Source organism: Bubalus kerabau, chromosome 15, assembly GCF_029407905.1.
Source record: "Bubalus kerabau isolate K-KA32 ecotype Philippines breed swamp buffalo chromosome 15, PCC_UOA_SB_1v2, whole genome shotgun sequence".
Lineage (NCBI taxonomy): Eukaryota > Metazoa > Chordata > Mammalia > Artiodactyla > Bovidae > Bubalus > Bubalus kerabau.
In genome coordinates, this window is record NC_073638.1 from 57,256,201 (window position 1) to 57,272,531 (window position 16,331).

At 37.5% G+C, this 16,331-nt stretch overlaps 1 protein-coding gene and 1 pseudogene across 1 annotated transcript in view; both read right to left on the reverse strand.

Moving 5' to 3' along the window:
• The window catches only part of LOC129627865 (glycerophosphodiester phosphodiesterase domain-containing protein 4-like), a 93,331-nt gene that overhangs the window by 35,603 nt on the left and 41,397 nt on the right, over positions 1 to 16,331 (reverse strand). The gene's annotated exons all lie outside the window — the stretch shown is intronic.
• On the reverse strand, positions 8,349 to 8,952 carry LOC129628674 (60S ribosomal protein L27a-like; annotated as a pseudogene).

Here is a 16,331-nt window from a genome sequence, read left to right on the forward strand (position 1 = left end):
GACATTGGAGGAAAGGTTTCTGCAGATCATCAAACTACAAGAATGCTCTGACTAAAGTCCTTGACAAGGGCCTCTTTCACAGAAGACAGATCAGTCTATGGAGTTCACAAATTCCATCACATTGATGTATAGCATTTGACTCCCAATTCTGAAATGAAACACTAGAACTACTTAGGTTTTGAGATTTATGATGGCAACCTGGTAGTACCAATTAAACTCAAATGGGTATTTCTTCAAATCTTCCATGATACAACTCACCACAGTAGGGATAAACTGACTACAGTATGTATGTATGTATATATACATACATATATCTATATATCCATATCTATATTGACCGTGCTGGGTCTTTGAGGATGAGCTTTCTCTAGCTGGAGCAAGTGGGGGCTACTCTCTGGTTGCAGAGCACAGACTTCTCATTGCAGTGGCTTCCACTGCTGTGGAGCATGAGTTCTGGAGCACTGGGCTTCAGCAGTTGTGGTGCATGGCTTAGTTGCCACAGAATCTTCCCAGACCAGGGGTTGAACCCACGTCCCCAGAATTGGTAGGAGAATTCTTACCACTGGGCCACCAGGTAAGTCCAAATTGACTACAGTATTAAATGAACACTGAAGGGGTAACTTTCCAAGACATCAGAAGATATGAGCAGTTCTTTCCTCATCTATAACCAACACAATCCTAGAAAAAACTATAAAAGTCAGATATGAAAGGCACTTTGCCCAAAGGATCCTTTGAGGATGTCCAAATAGATTTTGTACAATTTCTTCCCTCTGTGCATTATGAATTTGTACTAGTAATTGTGTGTTTATTTTGGGAGTGTCCCAAATAATTTCACTGCAACTTAAAATGGCTTAAAAAACTGTTACATGTTTGTGTTCTGTACCTAAGCCATTCCAACTGAGCCAGCGATAGGTGAAAACATTTTATTGGAAGTTTTACTTTGCATTAGGTAAAGCTTCAGTTCAGTCGCTCAGTCATGTCTGACTCTTTGCAACCCCATGAATTGCAGCACGCCAGGCCTCCCTGTCCATCACCAACTCCTGGAGTTCACTCAAACTCACGTCTATCCAGTCAGTGATGCCATCCAGCCATCTCATCCTCTGTCATCCCCTTCTCCTCCTGCCCCCAATCCCTCCCAGCATCAGAGTCTTTTCCAATGAGTCAACTCTTCACATGAGGTGGCCAAAGTACTGGAGTTTCAGCTTTAGCTCCATACTAAAAAAATTTCCTGTACTTAAACACACAGATACTCTAGAAAAGTGGGAAGAATACATGATATGTAAAAACTGAAATCAGCCAAACTGTCAGATACTCTTGACAATCCATACCCTAAAGGACCACTCTTTTTTTTCTTAGGCTTTGTGTTCTTTCCCACCAGGTAATCCTAGATTTTGTGTTACTGCTCTTCAGTTGGTAAGTCATGTCCAACTCTTTGTGACCCCATGGACTGCAGCATGCCAGTCTCCCCTGTATTTCACCATCTCATGGAACCCTAGATTATCTTCTGTCAATTAGCCACTTGCAGGCCTACATTTTGGAAATATCTCTACTCTAGCTTCAAAACTTTTCAGCTAAAATTTACCAAAACTCTTTTAGGTAAATATGATAAGGGGTAAAGCAATATATCTCAGTCGAATCATTAACAGAACAGGTTGCTTTTCCTTGCCAACCATCGCAGCAGTGAAGTCCAGTGTACAGAGAACAGCTCATAGAGAGACTGCCATTGAACATCACCGGAAAGGACCGTACTGAATACTCTAACTCCAACAGAGCTATTAAAGTAGAAGGACTTGATCCTTGGATACACATTTCCCAACTGAAATTACAACCCCCATCTGACAACAATTGGAAAGTCACACTCATTAGAGATTATAAACTCAGGTTGCCTAGAGAACCACAGCAAGTCAACAGTTGACCCTAGATCCCTGGCATGAGCAAACAGCTGCATGAAGTAGAACAGCTTTCCTCAAAGAGCAATGGGAAAAGATTCTCTTGTTAAATGCTAGACTCTCCTTTGAATGCTTTCATTCCATATCTTTCTGGCCATATTTTCTTTTTATTTACTTAAGGCTATACACTTTTAACTGGACATGGAACAACAGACTGGTTCCAAATAGGAAAAGGAGTACATCAAGGCTGTATACTGTCACCATGTTTATTTAACTTATATGCAGAGTACATCATGAGAAACGCTGGACTGGAAGAAACACAAGCTGGAATCAAGATTGCTGGGAGAAATATCAATAACCTCAGATATGCAGATGACACCACCCTTATGGCAGAAGGTGAAGAGGAACTCAAAAGCCTCTTGATGAAAGTGAAAGTGGAGAGTGAAAAAGTTGGCTTAAAGCTCAACATTCAGAAAATGAAGATCATGGCATCTGGTCCCATCCGTTCATGGGAAATAGATGGGGAAACAGTGGAAACAGTATCAGACTTTATTTTTCTGGGCTCCAAAATCACTGCAGATGGTGACTGCAGCCATGAAATTAAAAGATGCTTACTCCTTGGAAGGAAAGTTATGACCAACCTAGATAGCATATTCAAAAGCAGAGACATTATTTTACCAACAAAGGTTCGTCTAGTCAAGGCTATGGTTTTTCCTGTGGTCATGTATGGATGTGAGAGTTGGACTGTGAAGAAGGCTGAGCGCCAAAGAATTGATGCTTTTGAACTGTGGTGTTGGAGAAGATTCTTGAGAGTCCCTTGGACTGCAAGGAGATCCAACCAGTCCATTCTAAAGGAGATCAGCCCTGGGATTTCTTTGGAAGGAATGATGCTAAAGCTGAAACTCCAGTACTTTGGCCACCTCATGCAAAGAGCTGACTCATTGGAAAAGACTCTGATGCTGGGAGGGATTGGGGGCAAGAGGAGAAGGGGACGACAGAGGATGAGATGGCTGGATGGCATCACTGACTCGATGGATGTGAGTCTGAGTGAACTCCGGGAGTTGGTGATGGACAGGGAGGCCCGGTGTGCTGCGATTCATGGGGTGGCAAAGAGTCGGACACGACTGAGAGACTGATCTGATCTGATACACTTTTAAAGAATTTATTTATTTAGGCTGCGTGTGGGCTATTCAGTTGCAGTGCACAAGCTTCTCATTGTGATGGCCTCATCTGTAGAGCATGGGCTTTAGGGCATGCTGGCTTCCGCAGTTACAGCATGTGGATCAGTAGTTGTGGCACATGGGTTTAGTTGCCCTGCAGCATGAGGAATCTTCCCAAACCAGGGATCAAGCCCTTTCCCCCTTCATTGGCAGGTGAATCCTTAACCACTGGAATACCAGGGAAGTCCTAAGGTTATATACTTTTGATTTAGCTGATCATGTTCCTCTTACTAAAAATAATAATTTGCCTAACTCTAAGCTTTTCTACACAATCATCACTCTAAGTTCCTCCAAGATATTACTAGTGTAGACAACTTGAAATTTTATTGATAACGATTATTTATGTAGTGAAAGTGAAGTCGCTCAGTCATGTTCGACTCTTTGCAACCCCGTGGAGTATAGCCCACCAGGCTTCTCTGTCCATGGGATTTTCCAGTCAAGAATACTGGAGTGGGTTGCCGTTTCCTTCTCCAGGGGATCTTCCCAACCCAGGGATTGAACCCAGCTCTCCCGCATCGCAGGCAGATGCTTTAACCTCTGAGCCGCCAGTAAGTAGTACCTAAATGAAAAGAAACATCCCTTACCTAGAAGAAGATATAAATGAACTTGTGGTGTAATAGTTGAATGACTGTCATGACAATTCTCAAAGAAAATATACTTTATCAAAGTTTATCAAAGTTGACAGTATTTTTCTCGTATAACTCTTGTGTTCTTTAACTATGTAGAAATCAGGCTTTTTGATGGTAACCCATGGCAGGGTTAGATGTTCTGTGGGCCAGTTAGATCTCTGCAACTGCAGGACTCTCCAAACTCTCAGTAAGCAAGATCTGCTTATAAAGCATATGAAGGAATAGCATATTTCCTAGGAAACAGCCCTCTAAGGATATGGATCCCACCACCAGGAACTGAATAATTGAAGTGATTTTAAAAATGTGCCTTTCACTTTGGCTGATGTGATAAAAGACACAACCCAAGCCTTAGGTGTACACTATAACTGTTTAAATTTCTTAGCTTGAGTAGTTATGGAAAATAGTGAAGCCCTGGATTTATTTTTGTCTAACCAGCATCACTGCCAACACTTCATGTTGTACTGGATTAAAGACCAGCTGTGGCTTGAATCTGGGAATTGGTGATGGACAGGGAGGCCTGGCATGCTGTGGTCCATGGGGCTGCAAAGATTCGGACATGACTGAGTGACTGAACTGAACTGAACTGTGGCTTGATAAGGGAGGGGTTTATTAAATGTAATCAAAAGGACTTGAATCGCTTCGGTTGTGCGGCAGTGGATGCTACTAGGAATTCAGTGTTTCAGGAAATTTAACTTACCAATGACATTAACTGTACATTTCCAATGACACTGTTAAGAAGAAAGGAGTGTAAGATTTGCTTACTAAGCCCTGGATACTAGATAATCATTCATTCAGAAAGCATACTCTGTGTGCTCCTAAAACACAAATTCTATTTTCAAAATATTCAGTTTAGTAAGGGAGGTAAGATACATAGACAAATAAAACATGTTTCATGACAGTGGTCACTGAAAATTATTTTGGGCTCTTCTTAGAGTTGGACTATGGTATCAGTAAGATGCAATTTGAAAAAAAAAAAAAAAAACACAAACACCAAAAAAAACCAACCAACACCAAATGCACTATTTAATTTGACCACAGCATATACTAAAAATGAGAAAACTAAAGCTTAAAAAATGACAAGTACAATTATTCAACTAATAGGTAAACTATAAGTGACACGTCCAGTCATTCAACTCAACAGTGAACAACTGCAGGATTAAAATTCAGCCCGGATGCTAAGATTCTTTCCTTGGGTATATTGTTTCCCACTATACATACGTATCATGCTAGAATAAGGCTATTCAACTGAACTAAGCAGTGTTTTTAGTGAAAGAGCTGAAAGTATTTGGTTGTTCTAGAATATGAAACAAAATATAATTAAAGACAAGTGAGTGTGTACAATAAATTAAATAAGATTTGAGGGAGGAGAACTGTTGATATATTTGCTTTGGTTGGTAATATCTGCAAATAATGAGTGTGGTAAGAGGCAATTAAATGGATCAAAATTTGGACAAAGTTCAGTTTAACTCATTTAAAAAGATAGTTAAAGGGCTTTTGAATTTCTGCTGACAAATGTTACATTATTGTATGACTATAATTCAATTTTATCTTTGTTAAAATGCCAAATGGATCTTTGACTATTTGGTCTTCTCCTTAAAATATGGACTGAACATTTACTTACATTGTGGGTCGTCATCTGTCCACTTAGCAAAGGTCCCATATTTCCCTCAAATAACTTGTGCTTTGTTATTGCATGCCCTAACTTTGGCATGCCTTTTATTATTTTTAGATAACAAAAACAAATGTTTTTCACTTTTTAAGGAATTCAATTTCCTTATAATTGTTATGTTCTGCTATTTTTATTTTAAAAGTGTTTATCAGTATGGTTGATAACAAAACTAGAATTATTCTCCGTTCTTAGATACCCAACTCTCCAAAATTAAATGACCTATATACCATAACATTTTATGTTATCTTCCAAACATAGGATCATAAATTCAGAAAAATAAAATTAAGTTTTTTACATCCTAAATTATGTGCTATTCCTTAGCAAAATATCAAAAGTTGTCTCTTTCACGATGCAAACCTGACTGCAGCACTTACAAGCAAGGATAATACAATTAGATACATCGTGCTGTATATCACTTTTACCCTTTTCCTGGTCTTGAAATATCAACAATGTCTTTCACAGAGCAAAAGCTTTTCATTTTTATGACGTCTAATTTATCCAGTTTTCTTTTAAAGATGATGCTTTTGATATTCCAGAAACTCTTTATGTAATCCAAGGTTACCACAATTTTATACTATATATTCTATTAGAAGTTTTATACTAAATAAAAAATTTCATTTAGGAGTTACATATTCCTTTTCTCATGCTCTTACTATTTCTTTGGAGATTTGAGTTTCTCACCAATATTGTTTCCTTCTCTCTGAAGAACTTCTTTTGATGGTTTTTGCAATTATAAATAGTCCACTCTTTTCTTGTATGCGTGATTTCAAGACTGATGGGAAGTCTGATGTAATTCTTATCTTTGCTCTTCAATATGTAAGGATATTTTTCCTCCTGGCTAACTTCTTTAGAGAATTTTTTGTCTTTGATTTTCTGCAATTTGAATGCAATATGCCTAGGTATACAATTTTTAATAATTATCCTGCTTCATGTTCTCTGAACATGAAGCATTACAACGAACAAAGCTAGTGGAGGTGATGGAATTCCAGATGAGCTACTTCAAATCCTAAAAGACAATGTTGCTAAAGTGCTGCACTCAATATGCCAGCAGATTTGGAAAACTCAGCAGTGGCTACAGGACTGGAAAAAGTCAGACTTCATTCCAATCCAAACAAGGGCAATGCCGAAGAATGTTCAAACTACTGCACAATTGCACTCATTTCACATGCTAGCAAGGTCATGCTCAAAATCCTCCAAGCTAGGCTTCAACAATACATGAACTGAAAATTTTCAGATGTTCAAACTGGATTTAGAAAAGGTAGAGGAAAACCAGAGATCTGATATCAACATCTGTTGGGTTACAGAAAAAGCAAGGGAATTCCAGAAAAACATCTACTCTGCTTCACTGACTACACTAAAGCCTTTGACTGTATGATTCACAACAAACTGTGGAATACTCTTCAAGAGATGGGGATATCAAACCACCTTACCCGCCTCCTGAGAAACCTGTATTCAGATCAAGAAGCAACAGTTAGAAACAGATATGGAACAACACACTGGTTCAAAATTGGGAAAGGAGTATGTCAAAGCTGTATATTGTCACCTCTGATTAGATTAAGGTATTTGAGATTTGTTTTTTCTTTAAATATTGACCTTGTATTCTGTGTTCAAACTAAACTCAGTCCTTGGATGTTGCTATAGATTCCTAGGGATTTTATATGATCAGTTCAGTTCAGTCAGTCAGTCGCTCAGTCGTGTCCGACCCTTTGCGACCCCATGAACTGCAGCACGCCAGGCCTCCCCATCCATCACCAACTCCCGGAGTTCACTCAAACTCACGTCCATCGAGTCGGTGATGCCATCCAGCCATCTCATCCTCTGATGTCGCCTTTTCCTCCTGCTCCCAATCCCTCCCAGCATCAGGTCCTCTGCAAACAGAAATAGTTTTATTTCTTCCTTTCCAACACCTATACCTGTTTCCTCCCTATTGTACTGGTGCGGGCTCAATATAATGTTGACTTGAGTGGTAAGACATACTTTCTTTTTCCAGGTCTTATGGAAAATGAATTAATTCAGTCTTTCACCATTAGTATAATGACAGCTATAAGTATACTAGAGATTACCTCTATCAAATTAAGAAAGTCTCTAGTTTTTAGTTTACAAAGAGTTTTTTTTAATGAAAAACGGAACTGAATTATATCAAATGATCTGCATGTATTGAGATTATATGACTTTCTTCATGTATGTTAACATGATAAAAATCATTCATTTTTAAACTGTAAGCACCAACTGTGTATTCTCATGATAAAACTCCTTTGATTAAGATATGCTCTTTTTACACGTTGTTGGATTTTGTTGAGGTTATTTCAATCTATATTCATGAGGGATATCAGTCCTGAGGTTCGTGAAAATGCCTTTGTTTTCTATCAGAGAAATACTGGGCTGATCAAATTACACTGGGAATTATGCTTGCTTGTTGGATTTTCTAGAAGATTATTTGCGGAATCAGTATATTTTTTTCTTGTACAACAACCATAGAATTCACCAGTGAGCACACCTGCATCTGGAATTTTCTGTTGAAAGTTTTTACCCTACAATGTCAGTTTCTTTATGTATTTCTTATTGAGTTTTTCAAAAGATAAAATTTATATTTCAAGGCAGGACAAGCAAATTTAAGGATAAAATGCTCTTTCTCTGTCCTTTGGCCCTCCTTCCCCCCACCCCACCCCTTCAATGTGCAATGTGCTTCTGCCTTGAACATCAACAAGATCTCAAAGATGGGAATGACTGCTTTACTGGAAACATTGATTTTTACTTTTGTTCTGATGCTACTAATGTGATGTCTTAAAAGATTAGCATTCTTTCTCAACTCTGCAAGGGTTCATGGTGACTTTCTGCTCACTTTATATGTGTTTATCTGGTCTATTTATCTTTGGTGAATGTTATGTAAAATGTCAGCATGTCATTTTTTTTTTTTTGAAAAGCACTTGTTAACATTTAATTAATTTCCCAGCATGTGGCTTTCAGCCACCAGGAAACAAGCCCCATCTACATGCTTAATCTTCTCAGCTCTTCTGCTGAAGAATTTGGCTTTCATGATGACAGGCTGCTCTGGGAGCTTTCCCTTCCCCAGAACTTTGTAGTAAATAGATCGCACCACATCAGTAATAAGAGCAGCAACAGTCTTGTTCTTGGCAGCATTTACTTGGGTCTGCTCACTGACTCGGAGAAGGCAATGGCACCCCACTCCAGTGTTCTTGCCTGGAGAATCCCAGGGATGGCGGAGCCTGGGGGGCTGCCATCTATGGGGTCACACAGAGTCGGACACGACTGAAATGACTTAGCAGCAGCAGCTCACTGACTAAGGTCCACAGTTTATCAAGGTCGATAGTTGGGCAGAAACTCTGGTTCCTCTTTTATTGGTAATGCCTCATACCAACTTTCCCAGAGTATCCTGGGTGATAGCTGTCGAAGTTGGTCCTGTGGTGATGCATGCTACCCGCATTACCTCGGCCTCTTAGGTGTTTTTTGTGTTTGCCCATGTGGCTGTGTCTGTGGCTCATGTGGTCCCTAAGTTTCTGGGTCTTCCTTAGTCTGGATGGCATGTTGTCGGCCTAGACGAGAGAGGTCAGCATGTCACTGTGATGTATGATCTTTTGTCTTGAAAACCTATATGATTGTGCCTTGAATGTCAACTACTAGAACAGTTCTCAGAGCTTTTGAGAGTCTGTCTCCTGGTTATAATCTTCAGTTTGGCTCAAATTCTCTTTTTAAAAACTTGATTGAATTTTCATGATACAAAGAATTGTTCCATTTCATCTAAATTGGCAGATTTATGCACATGGACTTAAATACTACAACCATGCCTAATTTTACAACTGGATTAACAACTAGTTCTGAAAGCTCTGAAATCTATTTAGTTCTTATGAGCCAATATGAGCCAGCTCCACTATTCACTTTCATTATTACCTTTGTTAATGACTGGAGGGTCTGAATTGATGAACATTCTTTCATTCCTAATGTTTGAAATTTGTAGATTTTCTTTTTGTCTTGGTCAGTTGACTAGATGTTTATCAATTTTGTTGATCTCTAAAGAATAAACATTTCATTGGTGTTTTCTATTTCTCTGTTTCCATTTCACTGATTTGTGCTTTTTATTTTTTTTTCTCTTCTGTTTACTTCAAGTTAAATTTGCTCTTTTTCTAGCTTATTAAAGAGGAAGCTTACATTTTTGATTTGTAACAAAATCAAATGTTTCTTTCCTAACATAAGCAGATAATCCCAAGAGTTTTTCTCCAGTCACTGCCATAGTTGCACTCCACCAATTTTTAAAAAATTTATGCATTTTTCGTTGTGCTGAGTCTTCATTAATGTGTGTGGGCTTTCTCTAGCTACACAATTGGGGGCTACCCTTCTTTGCAGTGTGCAGGCTTCTCACTGCGGTGGCTTCTCATTGTTGAGTATGTGCTCTAGGAGCATGGGCTCAGTAGTTGTGGTACATGTATTTACCCACAAAGGGATCAAACCTTTGTTCCCTGCATTGGCCACAGGATCACCAGGGAAGCTCCACCCATTTTAATATGTTTTTTTTTTTTTTTTGGATTCAGTGTAAAACATATGCAATTTTCTCTGAGATTTCTCCCCTTTTTTCTATAGGTTATTTAGAAGTGTGGGATTTTTTTGGTTTTTTTTTTTGGTTTGTTTGTTTTGTATTTTGTTTTAGCTTTTGGGAAGTTTTCATTTCTAAAAAAATCCAAATCCAAATTCTGGGGCTTAAGAACTCAACAGATATGATGAAGAATGCATGAGACAGCATTTGAAATACAGAAATGGAAGAGAGAATAAATGAGCTGGAAGAAAGGAATCTACCAATGCTTCAGGTGGAAGAGGAGAGAGAGCTAAGATTTCTAAAATAGTTAAGAAACACTACGCGCAGTATCAGATTCATTAAGAAAGCCAAAATACAGATAATGGGTATACCAGAATAAGAGAAGGGAAAAGGTGGCAGAGCACTTATGTAAAGAAGTAATAGCTGGGAAATTCCTAAACCTGAACATACAAATCCATAAAGCTAAGAGATCACCTTATCTCAATGCAAAATGACCTTCTCCAAGACACATTATAAGGGAGATGTCAGGGTCCATGATAAAAAAAAGAAACTAGGGGGAAAAGTTCAGTATTGCCCAAAGGAATCCCCATTAGATTACCAGCAAAACTCTGTAGGCCAGAAAAGAGTGGAATGACATATTGAAAGCACTGAAAGATAAAAACTGCTTGTCCAGAATACTCTATCCAACAAAGTTATTCTTTAGATAGGAGAAATTCAGGCTCTCCCAGACAAACAAAGATTAAGGAGTTCCTCAGCACTAGACCTGCCTCACAAGAAATATTGACAGGAGTTCTTCCAAGAAAAAGATAAAAGTATACATAGCTATCAGTAATGTAGAAAACTGTAACTCTAGTTAAGAACAAAGTGTTAAACATTAAACGATCATATAAAGGTTAAAGGAAGGGGCTTCATAAATAACTATAGCTACTACAATGTGGCCACAAACTCATAGAATAAAGAGAGATAATTTCTACAGAGAAAATATAAAAAGGGAGGACAGCGAATTAAGAAAAATTGCTGTCAACAGGAAAAAGACTATTTAATCTGCGAGAAAGATGTCCTACGCAAACCCCATGATACTCAGAAAACAAAAATCTAGAACACAGATAGTAAACATAAAGAGGAAAACTCAGCAAGCAATCATCACGGAAAATCACTGAATTACAAAGTAAGACAGAAACACAAGAAAAAAGAAACAGTGGAGATATGGAACAACCAGAAAACAAAAGATAAATTTGCAGTGGTAAGTTCTTATATATCAACAATCATCTGAAATGTAAATGGATTGAACTCACCAATCAGAAGGCACAGAGTGGTGGGATGGATTAAAAAATAAGACTGAACTGTATGGTGTCTTCAGGACACTTGTTTCAGTTCTAAAGATACACACAGACTCAAAATGAAGGGACTGAAGATGATACTCCATGCAAATGATAATCAAAAGAAAGCAAGTGTAGTTATACTTATGCCCAACAAAATAAACTTTAGGGCAAAATGGTAACAAGGGACAAAGAAAGTCACTATGTAATGATAAAAGGGTTAAAACATCAACAATACATAACATCATAAATATTGGGTTGGCCAAAAGGTTCATTCATTTTTTTCCATAAGACAGTTCTAGAAGCACTTAGCTGTCTAACTTCATTTGAAACAATTTTGTTAGATTCTATTGTGACAGCTGTTGTTCAGTTCAGTTCAGTCACTCAGTTGTGTCTGACTTTTTGTGATCCCATGGATTGCAGCATGCCAGGCTTCCCTGTCCATGACAACTCCCGGAGCTTACTCAAACTCATGTCCATTGAGCTGGTGACACCATCCAACCATCTCATCCTCTGTTGTCTCCTTCTCCTCCCACCTTCAATCTTTTCCAGCACCAGGGTCTTTTCAAATAAGAAAAATTGCTAGACTATTTAAAAACTTTTTAAAAACTTATCAAAATTGGAGAATTTTTGTGTAGCTATTTTATTTCATCTTTAATACTTCATAATGATATTTTTTATGTTGATTTCTGCTGTACAGCAACATGAGTCAGTCATAGGTATACATAGGTCCCTTCCCTCTTGAACTTCCCTTCCACTCTCACCCCATTCTATCCCTCTAGGTTGTTACAGAGCACTGAATCTGAGCTCCCTGAATCATACAGCAATTGTGTATTTTTAATACGGAAGATGGAATAAAAAAGCAAAATTTTCAGCATATTATGCTTTATTGTTTCAAGAAAGGCAAAACACAACTGAAATACAAAAAAAGATTTGTGCAGTGTATGGAGACAGTGCTGTGACTGATGGAACATGTCAAAAGTAGTTTGTGAAGTTCAGTGCTGGAGATTTCTAAACAGACTGGAGACCAGTTGAAATTGATAGTGACCAAATCGAGACATTAGTTGAGAACAATCAAAGTTATACCACAAGGGAGATAGTTGACATACTCAAAATAACCAAGTCAGGTGTTAAAGATCATTTGTACCAGCTTGGTTATGTTTATTGCTTTGATGTTTGGGTTCCACGTACGTTAAGTGAAAAAGGCCTTGAAAGTATTTCTGCATGCGATTCTCTACTTAAACATAATGAAAACATTTCATTTTTAAAACAAATTATGATTGGTGATGAAAAGTGGATATTGTACAATAATGTGAAACAGAAGTGATTGTGGGGCAAGCAAAATGAACCACCACCAACCACACCTGGTCCTCATCCACAGAAGGTGATGATGTGTATATGGTGGGATTGGAAGGGAGTCCTCTATTATGAGCTCATTCAGGAAGACCAAATGACTAATTCCAAGTATTGCTCTCAGACCAACTGAAAGCAGCATTCAATGAAAAGTATCCAGAATTAGTCAGCAGAATATAATCTTCCATCAGGGTAATGCAAGCCTGCATGTTTCTTTGATGATCGGGCAAAAACTGTTAAGGTTTGGTTGGAAAGTTCTGATTCAACTGCCATATTCATCAGACATTGCATCTTTGGATTTCTGTTGATTTTGGTCTTTACAAAATTCTCCTAGTGGAAAAAATTTCAGTTTCCCGAAAGATTGTACAAGGCACCTGGAACAGTTCTTTGCTCACAAAGATAAAACGTTTTGAAGAGAGAATTATGAAGTTGCCAGAAAAATGGCAGAAGGTAGTGGAACAAAATGGTGAATACGTTGTTTAATAAACTCCTTGGTGAAAATGAAAAAACGTCTTTCATTTTTACTTAACAGCCTAAGGAGCTGTTTGGCCAACCCAATATTTAATAACTTGTTCTCACCACTCCTCTGAATTTAGGTACAAATTCTCTTTACTGAGTCACTGTGTTTCTGGACAATGCAGTTATTTGCATAAACTGAATAAAAATATGTGCCCCTTTACACAGGGATATAACTGGAAAAACTGATTGTGTTGTAAAAGTCATATCTGAAGGATCATATCTGAGAATAAATGTCATTTAATCGAATATGACAAGTCACCAGTCCCCACTAAGGACACATATATGATCAGTATTTGGAACCAATGCCTATGAGCCTTCCTAGGCAAACTTTCTGGTGTCCCCTGTTGTACACGGGGGCTTCCCTGGTGGCTCAGCTGGTAAAGAATCTGCCTGCAATGCAGGAGACCTGTATTCAATCCCTGGGTTGGGAAGATCCTGTGGAGAAGGGAAAGGCTACTCACTTCAGTATTCTGGCCTGGAGAATTCCATGGACTGTATAGTCCATGGGGTTGCAAAGAGTCAGGCATGACTCTTGTACATTGAGTCAAGATGTTGTACATTGTTTCAGCATTACAGGTAAGAAAGATCAATGACTAGCAGGAAAATGAAAGAGAAATTTGCACATATTTGTAGCTATAGAGGTGAAACCTGGTTCAAGTGAACTTCTAACTTTTAAAGTAGTAGTGAGAAAAAGAGCTCTGGAATGACAGGGACTATTAAAAGTGAAATTCTAGACTCCTTATATACTCTCTAGACAACCTCATTTAATAGCCTTAGTAGTTGTACAACACAATCTGACTCTAGATTTGCTGATTATACAACAAGGAACCCTATGTGTAGTAATCAACCCTTTTAACTGCACTGATGTAAATCAATAAAGACAAATAACACAAATCACAATGAGAACAGCCTCTAAATAGTCTACAGAGTTTATTCATGATCACAAGAGGGGAGCTAATTATTTAAAACTCAGAAACAAGGCTTGTTGAACTCTCCAGTATTATGGTAGCACATTTTTTTTCTTACCAGGCACACCTAAGTGTCATCTCTCAAGGGAATGTATCTTTCTTTGAATTATTTATTATTAATTAGGGACAGACTATGTAAAGTTAGATGTTGATTTCTAGAAAACTGATAAAAGAGGAAAAGATTTTTGTGTGGTAGAGATGCAAATGAGTTTTGATAGAGAAGAGAACTCTAAAAGTAAACTTTATTGTCACAGAGTATATTAACCAAAACAATACACTAGATTTGTATCCAACTTAGCAATGCAATTTTAGTATTTCTTTGTTGCACTGAGTATTTGCATGTTGGTTTCTCACTTTTCTTTTGAGTGGGGTTTGTCATCCTGCTTGTTCCCACATGAATATGCTAAATAAAACTTGTACTCTGCTTACTGTCTATATGCATGAGAATTACATCTCTGTAATTTTGAGATTTATACTTTCACAAAAGGATATAAAAATGTTCCACACAAAGGGGTTTTACTGGATAAACAGGAACTCAACTTAAGCTTCCAGAGACAACTCCCAGAATTTTCGTATCTATTTTTATTTCATTACTGATCAGATTAAGTACTTAATTTTCACACTTAATCTCAAGAAAAACAAATGTACTAACAAATAATCATCAACTCACCACCATATCAATCCATAATTATACCTATCCAGATGAAGAGAAACCCAGAGTACTTTTCACAAAGAAAACCAATTTTTCTTCGGAAAATTATCCAAACATTCAAATCTTTAAAATTATGTGCTATCACCACATTGACCACCAGTAAACATACAGCATGCAAGTAAAGAAAACACAAACAAACCTAAAAATAAAGCTGCTTAGATAACCATATTTGAACCTGAGGCTTCAGGATACTCCTCAGTAGCTAAAGCAATAGCAAAACAAAGCATTTCAAACATATCATCTAAATATGCTAAGAAAAAACTGTTAATCCTAAAAGAAGCCACCAAAATTTATTACAATAACATATCTAATCACACCACTTACCATGGAGACTTTTACCAGCCATATGTTACACAACAGATACAATAACAGCCTATTCATCTGGAACACACATTAGGCAAAACATCACCTATGACTAACTAAACCAATAAATGCATTTTAATAAAGCATCTCTAGTTTCTATGCGTCTATTTATTCATGTATGATGAGACATGTACAGAGCCTACATATAGACACTTGGGCTATCAGATTGATCCCACTACCTTCATATATGGAAATAGTACTTATAGGTTATGTGCTCATATGGTAATAAGTATTCTGAGGTGATACAGTCATTACAAATCAATCTTTAGCTATTCCTTGTATTAACACTAGTTAACAGAATACATTTGAAGTGGATAAATTTACCCTCACATAGCTCTTTACTTCTCACTATTTTAACATGAAAAAAGATTAAATGGATCCTCTAGATTAACATTAGAGATAAATAAAATTCCATTCCACCTAGTACATAATCAAAAGTATTTGGAAACTGTTTTCCTAATTACACAATTAACTGATAAGACAGCTATTACTACAGCTGCCCCCAACTATCTTGGCTCTGCTGCCGCAGGTGCTAGCAATATGAATGCTTGCTGCATGCCCTGCTCAGATATTTGTTGTCAAAATAAAAGACTCAAAATGAGTACATCTGATTGATAAAACCGAATTCATGTAGATTCCCTCTGGACATATGATAACCTAGAAAATGTAAGTTTGGTTTTAACTTTCTTGAGAAGGCAGGCTTGACTTTTATCACATGCAAATTTGACCTTTTGTTTTACCTATTAAAAATATTTAGGATAATTCTAAACTCTTGAACTTGTTATTTAAGCAATGCTATAGTCTCCTCATAACATATTTTCCTGATTATTCTCTCTGTTTCTCCCATCTCCTCCCTATCTCTCCTTCCCTTCTTTCTTACACATTCATACACACACACAGACACACAGAAATACATCTCCTCTTGCTCCAGTATACTATAATCTCTGAAACAAACCACCATCAATTCATCAATGCCCATCGGTCCTCTTAGTAATGATCTTATTTTAGTTCAAATGATACCTTTGCATGAAATGTTCTCCAACTCTCTCAGGTAGACTCATTCACACTTGCATCAAAATTACACTGTACACAGTGTACTTATCTCCAGGAGCAGCATATGACCATACAAGAGGGAGTAAAT